Genomic DNA, 13,029 nt, shown 5'->3' with positions numbered 1-13,029 from the left:
TTTTTGCTGCCTGTGGTTGTGTGTATTTCTACAGTGGGATCATTGTTGGTTCCAAGCCAAGAGATGAAAGAAAACCCTCCAAAAAACCCACTCATGATAGTTTGCTTCGTAAGTTTTGACTTCCCTTCCCAAGCCACTTGCTGTCACGAGAGCTTAGCTATTTCCTATGCCTTCTCCTTTTCTTCCTCCTTCCCCCTCCTCCTCTTCTTTATTATCAAAGTTTTAGTTATAATCCCTGGGAAAGAGGTGTTTTATTGTGTGACTCTATGTTTTCCAGCGCTAGAATTTATTTTTCCCGATCCTTCCCATGTTAAAAAGATAATTAAAATGCTGCATACGTACCAACACACATCCATTATCTTTTTGGAGGGTACACACATTCCTCTTTCTCACAATTTTTATGCGGTAACTTTAATCTGTGCTCACTCATACCTTGATTTTTATTTGGAGGCTGACTGAGGTTTGACACTCATTTGCTACCTGAATCGGAAGTCAGGTTTACCAAGCAAAGATCTCTAGGAAGAAAGAGGATCTGACCTTACTGACCATTCCCTGAACACCAGCCTAGGGGCTCAACACATGTAATCCCGTTCAACCTCCCAAAAATTCCTGTGAGGGGCCATTTTGGGATGGAGATCCAGGATGGTTTGCAGACAAGGAACAGAGGTTCAGAAAGTTGGAGTGCCTTGCTTCATGTTCCATTTTCAGTAAGTGACAAGACCAAGGTCAGACCCAAGTCATTCTGTGTCCATAACGTTGCCCTTCAGTATCATGGTTAAATGGAAAAGAGAAGGGAAGGGAGGGAAGAAGAATGGAAGAGAAAAGAAGGAAAAATGTCTCACTTACTCTAAGGAGAGGAAAGAGATGTTTAGCTCTCCCAGTTGGGGTTCCCTCCTAGCACAGTACACACTGCCCTTGACGCTGAAGTGCTCCTTTCTGTATTAACAATACCCTCCCGGAAATGGTTAGCATTGTGTTGGAGCACCTGTCTCTCCACAGGCCTAAAATGATCTCCACCTTCTTCCAAAAATGATTGGTGGCAGCTGCAGAGGAAATAACTGAAATGAGCTTTTTTCTTTTCTTTTCTTTCTTTTTTTTTTTTTTTTTAACTTGAAGGAAAGTTGGAAGGGAGAAGGCATATGGAGGAATAGACAACTGACTGAGCAGGGAAATCAAATAGAACAAAAATACACCCAAAAAGGGAACGACGACCAATTTGATCTCCCTGCCCCCCTTCCCCCACGTGTGATAGAGAGACAGGAGTTCATGTAAGAACACAGGACTCTTTGGCTACAGCTATCTTATTCTGAAGAACAGAAAGGCCCTGCCTTCTTCCTGCAGGATTCTCGCATACATAATGTGGTTGAATTGTGACAGCACCAGAAAAAGCACAGCAAGGAAGTGTTTCCTGCGAATGAATTGATAGTAGATTACAGTTCCATTACTGAATCTGAACAGGCAAACATGAAACCAAGACTCGGGAGATAAGTAACAATTAAGGATCTTAAATAAACATAATTAGACCCATATTGAATGCAGAATTGATGGGAAGAGCTCATCTGTGACGGAGCATCATCTGTCTGACGTAATTGTCCTTGACGACTATCCTTTTGGCCCACGAGGGTCTGCTCTGATGGAAATGGCCACGTATGCATTTCACAGAACACCTTCCTGCAACTATTTGGGGGCTGATGAGGAATTATAATTGATTTAAATCATAAAATTATCAATATTAAATGATAAAGCTTTATTATACTGTGAATGGTAAAACCTGTAGAAAATCACTTTAGGAATCAAGTCTCTTTCCCAGTGAACTCAAACAGAGAGCATGTGAGAGCCGGAGAGTCCCGTGCTCCTATTTTGGTCCCATTTAGACCATCCGTCCCTGGTCTGAAGCCATAGCCACTATTTCTAAATAAATACTAGCCACTAAGTATTTACACTTGCAAGTGTGTGTGCATGTTTATAGTTTTATATGTTTGTTTTACACACATACCCACAAACACATAAAATCATACTCTAGTTATGGGCTCTGCACTTGGGTTTTCTTCACGTCAAAGTATGCCGGAGCCTGGTTAATCACAACTTAAAGGTCTGCCTCATGGTTTTTATGAATATCATAGGATTTCATGGTGTGACTGCACCATTGTTTATAGAATCACAACCCACTAATCACATCCATATTTATGTTCCTTTAGCTTTGGAGCTATTAGTAATGATTTTGCACAGAGCCTTCTATAAAGTGTCTGCATATTTATCTTCCCTAAGGTAGAAATCCTACAGTGCGATTGCTGGGTCAAAGGACATGTCATTTTTAATTTAAATACATCCTGCCAGATTGCCCTCCAAAAAGATTACAGTCTCATCATCAGTGTGTGGAATCACTTTTTTATCTTGCTAACCATGGGTAAAAACGGCCTAAAATTTTTGCCAACCAGTTGGGTGGAAAAGGGTATTTTATTGGGGTTTAAATGTACTTTTGTAGGAATGTGAATGAGATTGAGTATATTGCCATGGGGCATGTTATTATATAAAATGGCACTTCATTTCTCTTGCTTTTTTACAAGTCCTCCCTTTACCATGATTATGAAAACTTTACCTATGTTTTCTCCTTTTGTTAATTTTTTTAACTTTAAGCTCTCTAAATTTGAGTTATCTTGTGAACACAAGTATTTAGTCATTTCTCCCCAAAGATATAGCTAATTCCTCCAACATAATTTATTGTAATTTATTTATTTCTCTTTCCCATTGTATGGAATATTCATCTTTATTGCATAACAAATGGACAAATCAGCCAGTCTTTTTTTTTTTTTTTTAATTATTCTCCCTTATACTGTCCTGTTGTCTGATCCTGCATCAAAACATTTTTGTTCATTTTGGGTTTTTCCATAGTAAGTTCTGATAACTAGTGGAGCAAATATCACCTCATTTCTACCCTTAACATGTTTTATTTTGGCTATTTTTCTACACTTTATCTTCCTGAAGATATTTAGGACTAACTTGTCAGATTTTCATAGAAAAACCTGGATATTTTATTGGAATAACGTTGGGGAATGTTTGGATTTATCAGTTAAGTTGTAGAGAATTAGCATTTACACATATTAAGTTTTCACATCCAAAAGCTTATGTGTTCAATAAAAGTTTATGTTTTTCTTCATATGGGTGTCACACATTTCTGGTGAGGTTCATTTTATGTATTTCCCTGTTTTCTTGACATTCATTGGATTTTTTTTTTTTTCTTCCTCCTGGAGATTCTCAAGTTGGTTCCTGCTAGTGTATAGGAAGGCTGTTGTTTGTATTTGCTCTAGAACCTCAGCATTCAGTGGACTTTCTCCATCTGTTAGATTATTGGGCTCATGGAGCCTTCTCAGTTTTTCTCAAGGGTCAAGTAGATCCCGGGCAAATAGGGTAAATAAGGCATCACGGTATAAAAATAATAAATCCTTTCACAGATTCCAAGGGTCAACTTCCCTGTGTCCTTTGGACCTCCTGAGTTACAAGAAAGCACAGCATTAGGCAAACAGGAAGCCTTCCAGCTCCCCAAGTCATACATTAAGATGGTGGACCCCTTGGTCTTTGACATCTGCTCCATGGCCACAAGCTGCTCAGTGGGGCTTATTATGTGATTGACGTTCAGAAGTGGCTCATGTGAAGCCAATGGAGCACAGAAAAGGGTAGGGGTTTTGTTTTTTGGTTCAAACTCTACTACTATCACTTACTCTATAAAATTAAGGAAGGGACTAAGTTCCTCTGGGCTTCAGATGTTAATGTCTTCTTTGCTATCTGTGCATCCCCTGTGTTAAATTGAACATTTCATGAGGTGCCTGGTATATAATAAGTCCCCAGTGAATGGTGGCTCTTGTTCTTCTTAAGATGAAGATCTTAAAAATCTCAGTGGAGATGGGCTTTGAGTCTGACAAGCCTGCTTCTGAGTCCTGGCTCTGCCACTTCCTGATGGCATGACCATGAACTTCAAAATTGGTCTAGTGACAATTTAGGGATTCAGTGAGAATATGTAGGTGTTAGTTCTCTGTGAACTGCTGTGTTTCATGTAATGATAGTCGGTGATGTCATTTCTGTCATTCTTCCTTCTAGGGGCAAGACAAAAAGTTCCCATTGAGATGCTGAGAAATATATTTTATTAGCTCACATTAACATCACATTTCTAATTATAATCTTTAGAGGAAGCTTCAAATATCACTTGTGTCCTGTGAAGAATGTTAGAATTTTGAATGACTGGATTTTTGTGTGTTTTAAACACGTTCTCAAATAGGCTGTTTCCCATAAATATATAGAATAAGGATCTTAGGTAATAATCTAAGCTGTGTGCTCAAATCCTAGCGTCTAACTGTTCTCATGAACCTGAGCATCACAGGACACTGCTTTCAAAGGTGTAACCAACTTACAACCTTGATTTTGTCCTCAAGCGACACCATCATGGATTACTTGGGGAAAAAATGAGGACGTCTTAGTTGTTTGGGCCCAATACACTGAGTCTCATTAGCAGAGTTGAAATAATACATTTCATTTGTTCATTTATTCATTGCACTTAGGCTAGCATAGAGGGGAGGAGTTCAACTATTGTTAATAAAGAAAATTAATTGTCATCAATTTTGAGTTAGAGTCAGAAAGTTGTTTTTATTTTTGTTTTTGTTTTTTTTTTTTTTTTCCAAGGTGGAGAAGAGCAAAGGGAGAGGGAGAGAGAGAATCTTAAGCATGTTCCATGCCCAGCCCAGAGCCCCATGTGACGGTTGATCTCATGACCCTGAGATCATGACAGGAGCTAAAATCAAGAGTCAGACACTTAACTGTCTGGAGTCAGAAGTTCCTTGAAATTGGACAAGGTGGGTCAGGGTGGGAGAACTTACATTTCATTGAAGGAAACCTTATTTGCAAAGCTACTGTTTCTATAGAATCTGCAACCAAACAACGACTGATGTGCACATTGTAGAGGACAAGCCAGATACTAACCAGCCACCAAGATGTAAGGACGATGTATCCATCTATCCTTGGGGAAAAAAAAAAAAAAAAAAAGAGTGCTTTGTAAAGTAGCCATTAGAAGTAGTGAAGGTTTCCAAGTGGAGCTTTAAGACTGACAGATAATTCATCACATTTGTTGCCAATACCCACAGGCTTCAAATCGGCTGCGCAATGATTTTCAAAGAAGTAACTTTTACCTTCCTTCTTTTTACTTACTTCTTAAAAGGGTGGACTGGAATAATCCACCTTTTCAAATGCATATGGAAATGATATGCACATATGGACCAGAGCTTCACTCACAGGCAAGTAGCTTGGAGATATAGACTCTTACTTACTAAACACGGAGTGGTTGACCTGATTTTTCACACCCCCAGGTGAAAGGCTCTGTGAGTGAGGCCAGAGGCACGTCCCCACCCTGCTTGTGCAAGACCTTTGTCAGTGATGGAGAGGTGAAGATGGACTGTTCATTGGCAGGTGTTTGTTAAACTTGAGTTTTAATAGTGTGTGTGTGTGTGTGTGTGTGGGTGGGTGGGTGTGTTTCAAGCAACTGCCCTGGTCACCAGATCCTGGTGCCTGCGACAACTCCCACCTAACAATTCTGACCCCGAGAAAATCACCTTTCCTTGCTGAGCTCAATCATCTCAAAACTACAAATGAAGAACAAATAATTAAGATGCTCAAACAATGAAGAAAATAGTAGCAGGTCAGAGGGGAATCTCTCCCGCTCCCTCTTTTCTGAAAATTTCAGGTGGAGAGTCTTTTAATTCTTACTAGGCTCCTGCTCCAAATTTCCATTCCATTTCCCATATATCTTAACTGGCTTCCCCCATAGACCTCCATCTCCACTTGGCCTGGAACCCTCTTACTTCTGGCTACATAGGAACATTCTCTTGAGCCAAAGTCTCTGGCAGATCCATAAGAGACTGTTAAAGTTCCTGAAATGTGGGACATGCTTCATGCCTTCAGCACCTTTCCACTTCAGTCTGTTTTCAAAGCAAAAATGGCAAAGAGGTTTGAACTCACACACTAAATCCTACCGTTCGATAAGGGAATCTTTGCAGAACTTCCTAAACTGAAATGAGCACTTGAAGCCCAAGGCTATCTTGCTAAAGATTCTCGTTCCCTCTGAGAATCACTGTACGTGGCCAGATCCTAAAGGGGTCTGTTGCGGGTGACTCGGAGGTTGGGACCCTTTAGCTCTGTCTGCCCCTGGGCTGGGGATTTGACAGAGCAGGTGACACCCCTGGTTTCAAGCTACCAGCCCTGTTCCTCCCTAAAACACTCTGTCGTTGCTGCAGCTGTGTCATTCCAGCAGGCTCTGTGCTTTCCTCTCCACTGCTGATCTCGTGCCTTCCTTTAGCTCAGGAAGATGGTCTTGTCCCTGCCATCAGGACACAGCTCGCATTACAGCACTGCCTTTATTTGGCTGGAGAGCGGATCTTGGCAGCTGCTTGCAAACTCTCTCCCTTCTGCTGTCTGGATGGGTTTGGAGAGTTATTGCTGCCCCAGCCCAAGCAGTATGACCAGATCCCTGGTGTCCCACGAGCATCAATCTGCCCCCATCCAGCCACCCGCTCTTGTTCTCTGCCGGGTCTGGAGCCCAGGCCTGAAACCTAGATGTGATCTCGCCTCCCTTCTCCTGAGGTCTGCTGCTAATGCTGCTGGTCCAGCCCAGATGGAAGGTGAAGGTGAGATGCTGGCCGCATGGGATGATGAGATTGAGATGCTGGGACGCAACGCTTTGTGCTCTTTCCCCAGACAGCTGCCCCTGGGGTGGATGCCAACCCTGCCGGCACCAGGATTAACTCTGCTGCTTCAACTTGGTGAGTCAGATGTCCCTGGGTCTTGCTGTTCCAGCCCTGGAAGCTGCTGGCATGGTCCCTTATTGCTATTATTAGTAGCACTAGTAGTAATAAAAAAGCAGTCACAATTGGCATTTATTCAGTGCCCCCCTATGGTGTAAGCTCTGGACTCAGCCTATCACATTTGTTGTTACATTTAACCCTCTGAAGAACCCTAGGAGATGGTTTCTTTTTTTGGCACAGTTTTCTCAATGGGGAAACCGAGGCCCAGGAAAGGTCAACTTGTCCAAGGTCACTCAGATAGTAAGGGGCAGGATGAGATGGGAACTCAGTTTTCAGACTACAAGGCCCTGCTTCTAACCACAATGACGCACTGTCTCTGCTGACAAGTGCCAAGTTTGTCCTGGATTGACAACTGCTAGATCTTCAGCCTAAAAACAAACAAACCAAAAACCAAAAACCAAAAAAAAAAAAAAGAAAGAAAGAAAGAAAGAAAGAAAGAAAGAAAGAAAGAAAAAACCCAAAACAACAACAACAAAAACAACCAAGACCCAAAACGCTAATGAATTTCTTCTAGAAGCCACCGGCGTCATCTGATCCTGCAGCATTTGCTTCTGCAGCTGATCCTGCAGCATTTGTGCTCTGGGCTCTGCATAAGCAAAGTTCTCCGAAGTTTGTGGGCACACTTTCTGCATATAGATGACTGCTCACAGCTTAAATGCCCGAGAAGGGAGTTGATACCTTCTGTCGTCCCCGATTGGTGCAGGGAATTAGTAAGGAAACATGACCAGCAGTCGGTGGAAATCATGAAGTGTTTCATGCCCAGAGTGATTGTAAAACTCCAGTACAATAGACGAGCTAATAGAACCGCGGCCCGGAGCTGCCATATGTCAGTAGAAGGAAGGAGCCCAGAGACAGTCGCCTTCTAGCCTGCATATGCATATTTGGCCCAGTTGCTAAGAACTTTGGCCTCTCCTGGCACGTGAGCGCCCCGGCGTACGGCAGCCCCCGCTGCATGGAAATGCTGCTAGACAATTGAGGCTTTGCAGGAAAAATAACACGCCTGAGTCCTTTCTCTAGCATTGGTTGTTCCTGCTTTGCAGTTGCATTGCCTTTGTCCTTAAGGATGTTGAAGGAGTTTTTAGAAGTACTTGCTGGATGCCAGTCTTCGTCTGATCTCCTGGGGCTCCGTGTGCGGCTCCTTCTGGCTTCCCCCTTTTGCAAGGGACCCTCTTGCGTGTGAGGAGCTCTTCCTAAGGAGACCGTGTGATCCCATGCTGAGGGCAGGTGGCAGTTCCCTGGCTCGCTTCTTTGGGGGTGATCAATACAAACCAGCTCTGGCTGTTCCTAGTAGGGAAGAAGGGGTGCTTACTGGAAGACACGTGGTAGTTTACAAAAGGAAAAACCAAGGAACCAGGCACAGGACAGGAAAGGACACAGACAAGCTCAAGAAATCTAGACATCAGGGTCCCTGGGTGGCTTAGTGGGTTGAGCCTCTGCCTTTGGCTCAGGTCATGATCTCAACGTCTTGGGATCAAGCCCCACATCCGGCTCTCCTGCTTCCCCCCTCTCTCTCTGCCTGCCTCTCTGGCTGCTTGTGATCTCCCTCTCTCTCTGTCAAATAAATAAAATAAAATCTTAAAAAAAAAAAAAAAAAAAGAAAGAAATCTAGACATCAGGACCTAAAGCTCAGCCTTTCCAAACCGCTTGTTGTTACAATGAAGCCATTCATTCTTCCTCTTGATAGCCAGGCGAGACACCTGGAGTGGGGAGCATTTGACTCTTCCTTCCTTAAGTCAAGAACCCACTTTTGGGACTAAGGAGGGGAAACATCTTGACTGATCATTCTGTTGTGGTGGCTGATTGCCAAAGGGGTCTCCATTCTCCCCATCCCATTAATTATCTCCCTTCCAGTATCCATGCTCCCTCCTTAAAGTAAGCTCTGTGCCCAACATGGGGCTTGAACTCATGACCCTGAGATCAAGAGTCAATGGCTTTGCAGACTGAGCCAGCCAAGTGTATCCCTGCCCCTTTAACCAACGTGACTTTGCCGCTTGTTCCCTCAGGGAAGGTGTTTGTGTTCCCACCCTTAAACCTGCACTGGCCCAGTGACTTGTTTCAGGCCAGAGCAGGTAGCATGCCATTTCTGAAGTGAGGCTCAGGGGGCTCAGAAGCTTCTGCTTACTTTCTTGGAAGCTTGTCGGTGTGAGAGCAAGTCCTGGCTAGCAGGACGGACGATGGAAGATGAGAGGCATGGAGTGGAAGTGAGTTGTCCCCACTGAGACCATCTTAGCCTATGTAGCCACAATCTGTTACCTTCTCTCAGATTACTCCCCAAACTAGTGGCTTACAGCAACAATGGACGTTGATTACCTCACACAGCTTCTGAAGTCAGGAATCCGGCTGCAGCTTAGAGGGGAGGTTCTGGCCTGAGCTTTCAGGTAAGATGCAGGCTGGGCCTTTAATCTTCTGGGGCTGGAGAATTCACTTCCAAGGTGACTCCCTTGCTGGCTGGTGAGTTGGTGTTGCTTGTTGGCTAGAGACCTCCGTTACTCCCCAGGACAGCCTCTATCCACAGGCAACAAGATGGCTGCCCCCTTGCCCCTCCCCACCTCAGAGCAAGCACTCCCAAGAGGGTAAGCTGGAACCGGCAGTACCTCCGATGACCTAGCCTCAAAAGTCTCCTGCCTTCCCTGCTCTGCCACCTTCTGCTTATCAAAAGTGAGTCATACGTTTGGGCAATATTCAAGGGAAAGGGAATTAGGTTTCATTTTTTGAAAGGAAGAATGTGAAAGAATTTTTAGACCCATCTTAAAACCACCCCAAAGAGTGAGCCCAGATGCATAGGTAAGTCCCCAGCGTCAGGCAGCCCAGCCCACATCCGTAGAACTTCCCAGCTAACCTGCAGACCCATGGGCCACATCAATGCATGTTTTAAATCATTAGTTTTTGGCATGATTGGTTTTACAGCAGTACTCAATATACCTACTGAGACTGTGTGCAGTGAGGGAAGGCTAATTTTCTTTTCTCTTTTCTTTTTCTTAAGATTTTATTTATTTGTTTGAGAGAGAGAGAGAGAGAGAGACTACAAGCAGGGGCAGGGAGAGGAAGCTGTAGACTCCACCCTGAGCTGGGAGCCTGCTTGATCACAGGACGTGGAGATCATGACCTGAGCTGAGGGCAGATGCTTAACCATCTGAGCCACCCAGGTGCCCCCAGGGAGGGCTAATTTTCTAAAGGACGGTCAGGTTGCTACTGGGCACAGAGATCTGCTAAAGGACTTATCTTTGCAGAACTCTGACAGTTCTTCTGTTTTGTTTTTAAGATTTTATTTATTTATTTGACACAGAGAGAGAGAGAGAGATCACAAGAAGGCAGAGAGGCAGGGAGATAGAGAGGGAGAAGCAGCCTCCCTGCCGAGTGGACAGCTCAATGCTGGGCTTGATCTCAGGACCCTTAGACAATGACCTGAGCCAAAGGCAGAGGCTTAGCCCACTGAGCTACCCAGGCATGCCCCTCCAACCTTTTTTAAGATTTTATTTTTTTATTTTAGAGAAAGTGAGAGAGTGCATGCATACACAATAGGGGTGGGGAGGAGGAGTGGGAAAGGAAGAGAATCCCAAGCAGACTCTAGGCTGAGCGCCCATCCCGACAGAGGGCTCGATCTCCTGACAGTGAGATCACAACCAGAGCCAAAACCAAGAGTCAGAGGCTTAACTGACTGAGCCACCCCAAACCTTGACAGTTCTAAAAAGGTGTGGCACAGGTAGATGTCAGAGTGTGAAACAATCACAGGAGTAGTAGCATTTTGGGATCCAGAGATATCACAGATAAGAAGCTCCCAGAACATAAAGGTCAAAGTAGATCACAGTGTAGGTGCTCAGTGACTGATTCTTGATACAGGAAGAGGATGGTTGACACTGGAGGTCCTTCCCAAGAGTTAACCACCTGAGCGTGGTTTTTAAAGCACAATAGGAATTTCTGAATTACTCAGTAGTAATTACTGTATTATTCAGAGGGCTTTGAATATGCAACGCCTTGAAGATATGGAGCAATGTGGCATAATATAGAAAATAGTGGCGTGGAATTCCTAGAACATGAGGTCCAAAGACATGCTGGTAGAAAATGAGTATAAGGAAGTGGGAAAGGGTACAGAAGGTCAAAAGATTTCCATGTAGTTGGTCATTCATCTTTGTGCTGCCAGGAAATTGTGAGTTGAATTCTTAATAGGGCTCCCTTTCACTGTTAAATAAGCCCTGGTTTGGGCAATAAATTCTATGGTCAGTGTGATCCTGTGTGCTGTGATGAGAAGAACCAGTGTCCACAGGTTAATCAATGACTAGGCTTTTCACTCTATAATGAAGCGATGAAAAGACATAATGTTTTTTGAGTTGAGAATACATTTGCGAGAAAAATAAGAATCAAGGAAATTCTTTCTTTTTTTCCAATATTTTATTTACTTATTTGAGAGAGAGAGAGATCAGAGCAGGGGTGGGGAGAATAACAGAGGGAGAAGCAGACTCCTCACTGAGCAGGGAGCCTGACACAGAACTCAATCCCAGGACACTGGGAACCTGACCTGTGCTGAAGGCAGACGCTTAACCAACTGAGCCACTCAGGCGTCCTCAAGGACGTTATTTCTCATAAGTGAGTGCCAAGGCAAGACTTTTGAAAAAGCCTTCTTAACCCTATTTTCCACAAGATTATATTATAATGTTTTATATGGTTTCCTGTTAGGAACATGAATTTAATTTTTAATATGAATTCACAATTTTCTTTTCCTCTATGTGCCAATTAAGGACTTACATGATAGCACTGTTGTTTGGAAAAACTGTAAATATGTAGGGTTTTTTGTTTTTTTTTTCTGATCAGAGAAAATAGTCATAGAAGAAACTTCAGGGTTTTTTCTTTTTTCCTACATACTATTTAATTACAAAAGTAATGCTCCTGATAAGGACTCAAGTGATACAGGGATTTACTCTAAAAATTATTAGTCAATTCCCTTCTAATTTTAGGAAATTTTAGGGAATCTAACAATCTAATTTTAGGGAATCTAATAGTCCCTCTGTGTTAGCTAATGGACTTTCTTATTCACAAAGTTATCAAGGCATTTTCATATATTTTATTGAAATACTCTCTAGTTTTATTAATTATATTATTATATTTGGGCATTTAAATATGGGTAAAATTTTTGGATACTATGTGAGATAAGAATCCAATTTTGTTTTTTATTTGACATTTTTAATCACTAACTTGAAATGCCTTTCTATAGTCCCATAAATATATGCTCAGTTTTGGGATTTATCTTGTGTCCCCTTAATCTACATACATATTTTTGCATTTTTATACCATAATTTCAATTTCTATGGGTTTGTATTATGTTTTACTATTTGGTAAAACAAAGTCTCTTATTGTTATTGTTTGTCAAAAAATCTTTATTGGTTTTCATGAATTTTTTTTCTTTTAAATGATTTTAGAATCAGGTCATTGAGTTTCTGTCTTAAAAATTCCTTTGTGGGGCACCTGGGTGGCTCAGTGGGTTAAAGCCTCTGCCTTTGGCTCAGGTCATGATCCCAGGGTCCTGGGATCGAGCCCCGCATCAGGCTCTCTGCTCAGCAGGGAGCCTGCTTCCCTTCCTCTCTCTCTGCCTGCCTCTCTGCCTACTTGTGATCTCTGTCTGTCAAATAAATAAATAAAATCTTAAAAAAAAAATTCCTTTGGGGTTGTGCAGGACCTTTAGGGTGGTGAAACTGTTCTGTATGATAATGTACTGGTGGACATTATATATTATGATATCATGAGTTCATGAAAACCAAAACAAAAATAAACTGTACAATACAAAAAGCAAATCTCAATGTAAACTGTGGATTTCAGTTACTATTCATGTATCCAGATTGGCTTATTTCTTGCCGTAAGTATACCACACCCATGCAAGATGGTAACAATAGGGAAACTGAGGGCAGGGGAAAAGCAATAGATGTGAACTCCCTACTTTCTGCTCAATTTTTCTGTAATCCTAAAATTCCTCTAAAAAATGAAGTCTGTTAATTCAAAAAAATTTCTGTTGGAATTTTTGTTGGGAGCCGCATTGATTAATTTGTGGGGAATTGGCATCTTTAAAATAGAAAGTCTTGGCATCCTAGAACATTAGTTTAGGTCTTCTTGGATGTTCTTCCTTAACATCTTATTGTTTTCTTCAAGTACCTCTTCCACTTTATCATTTTGTTTATTCCTAGGCATTTTACAA

Source organism: Mustela nigripes, chromosome 13, assembly GCF_022355385.1.
Source record: "Mustela nigripes isolate SB6536 chromosome 13, MUSNIG.SB6536, whole genome shotgun sequence".
Classification (NCBI taxonomy): Eukaryota; Metazoa; Chordata; class Mammalia; order Carnivora; family Mustelidae; genus Mustela; species Mustela nigripes.
The sequence above is the reverse complement of the archived record's forward strand: the minus strand, read 5'-3'. Positions refer to the sequence as shown.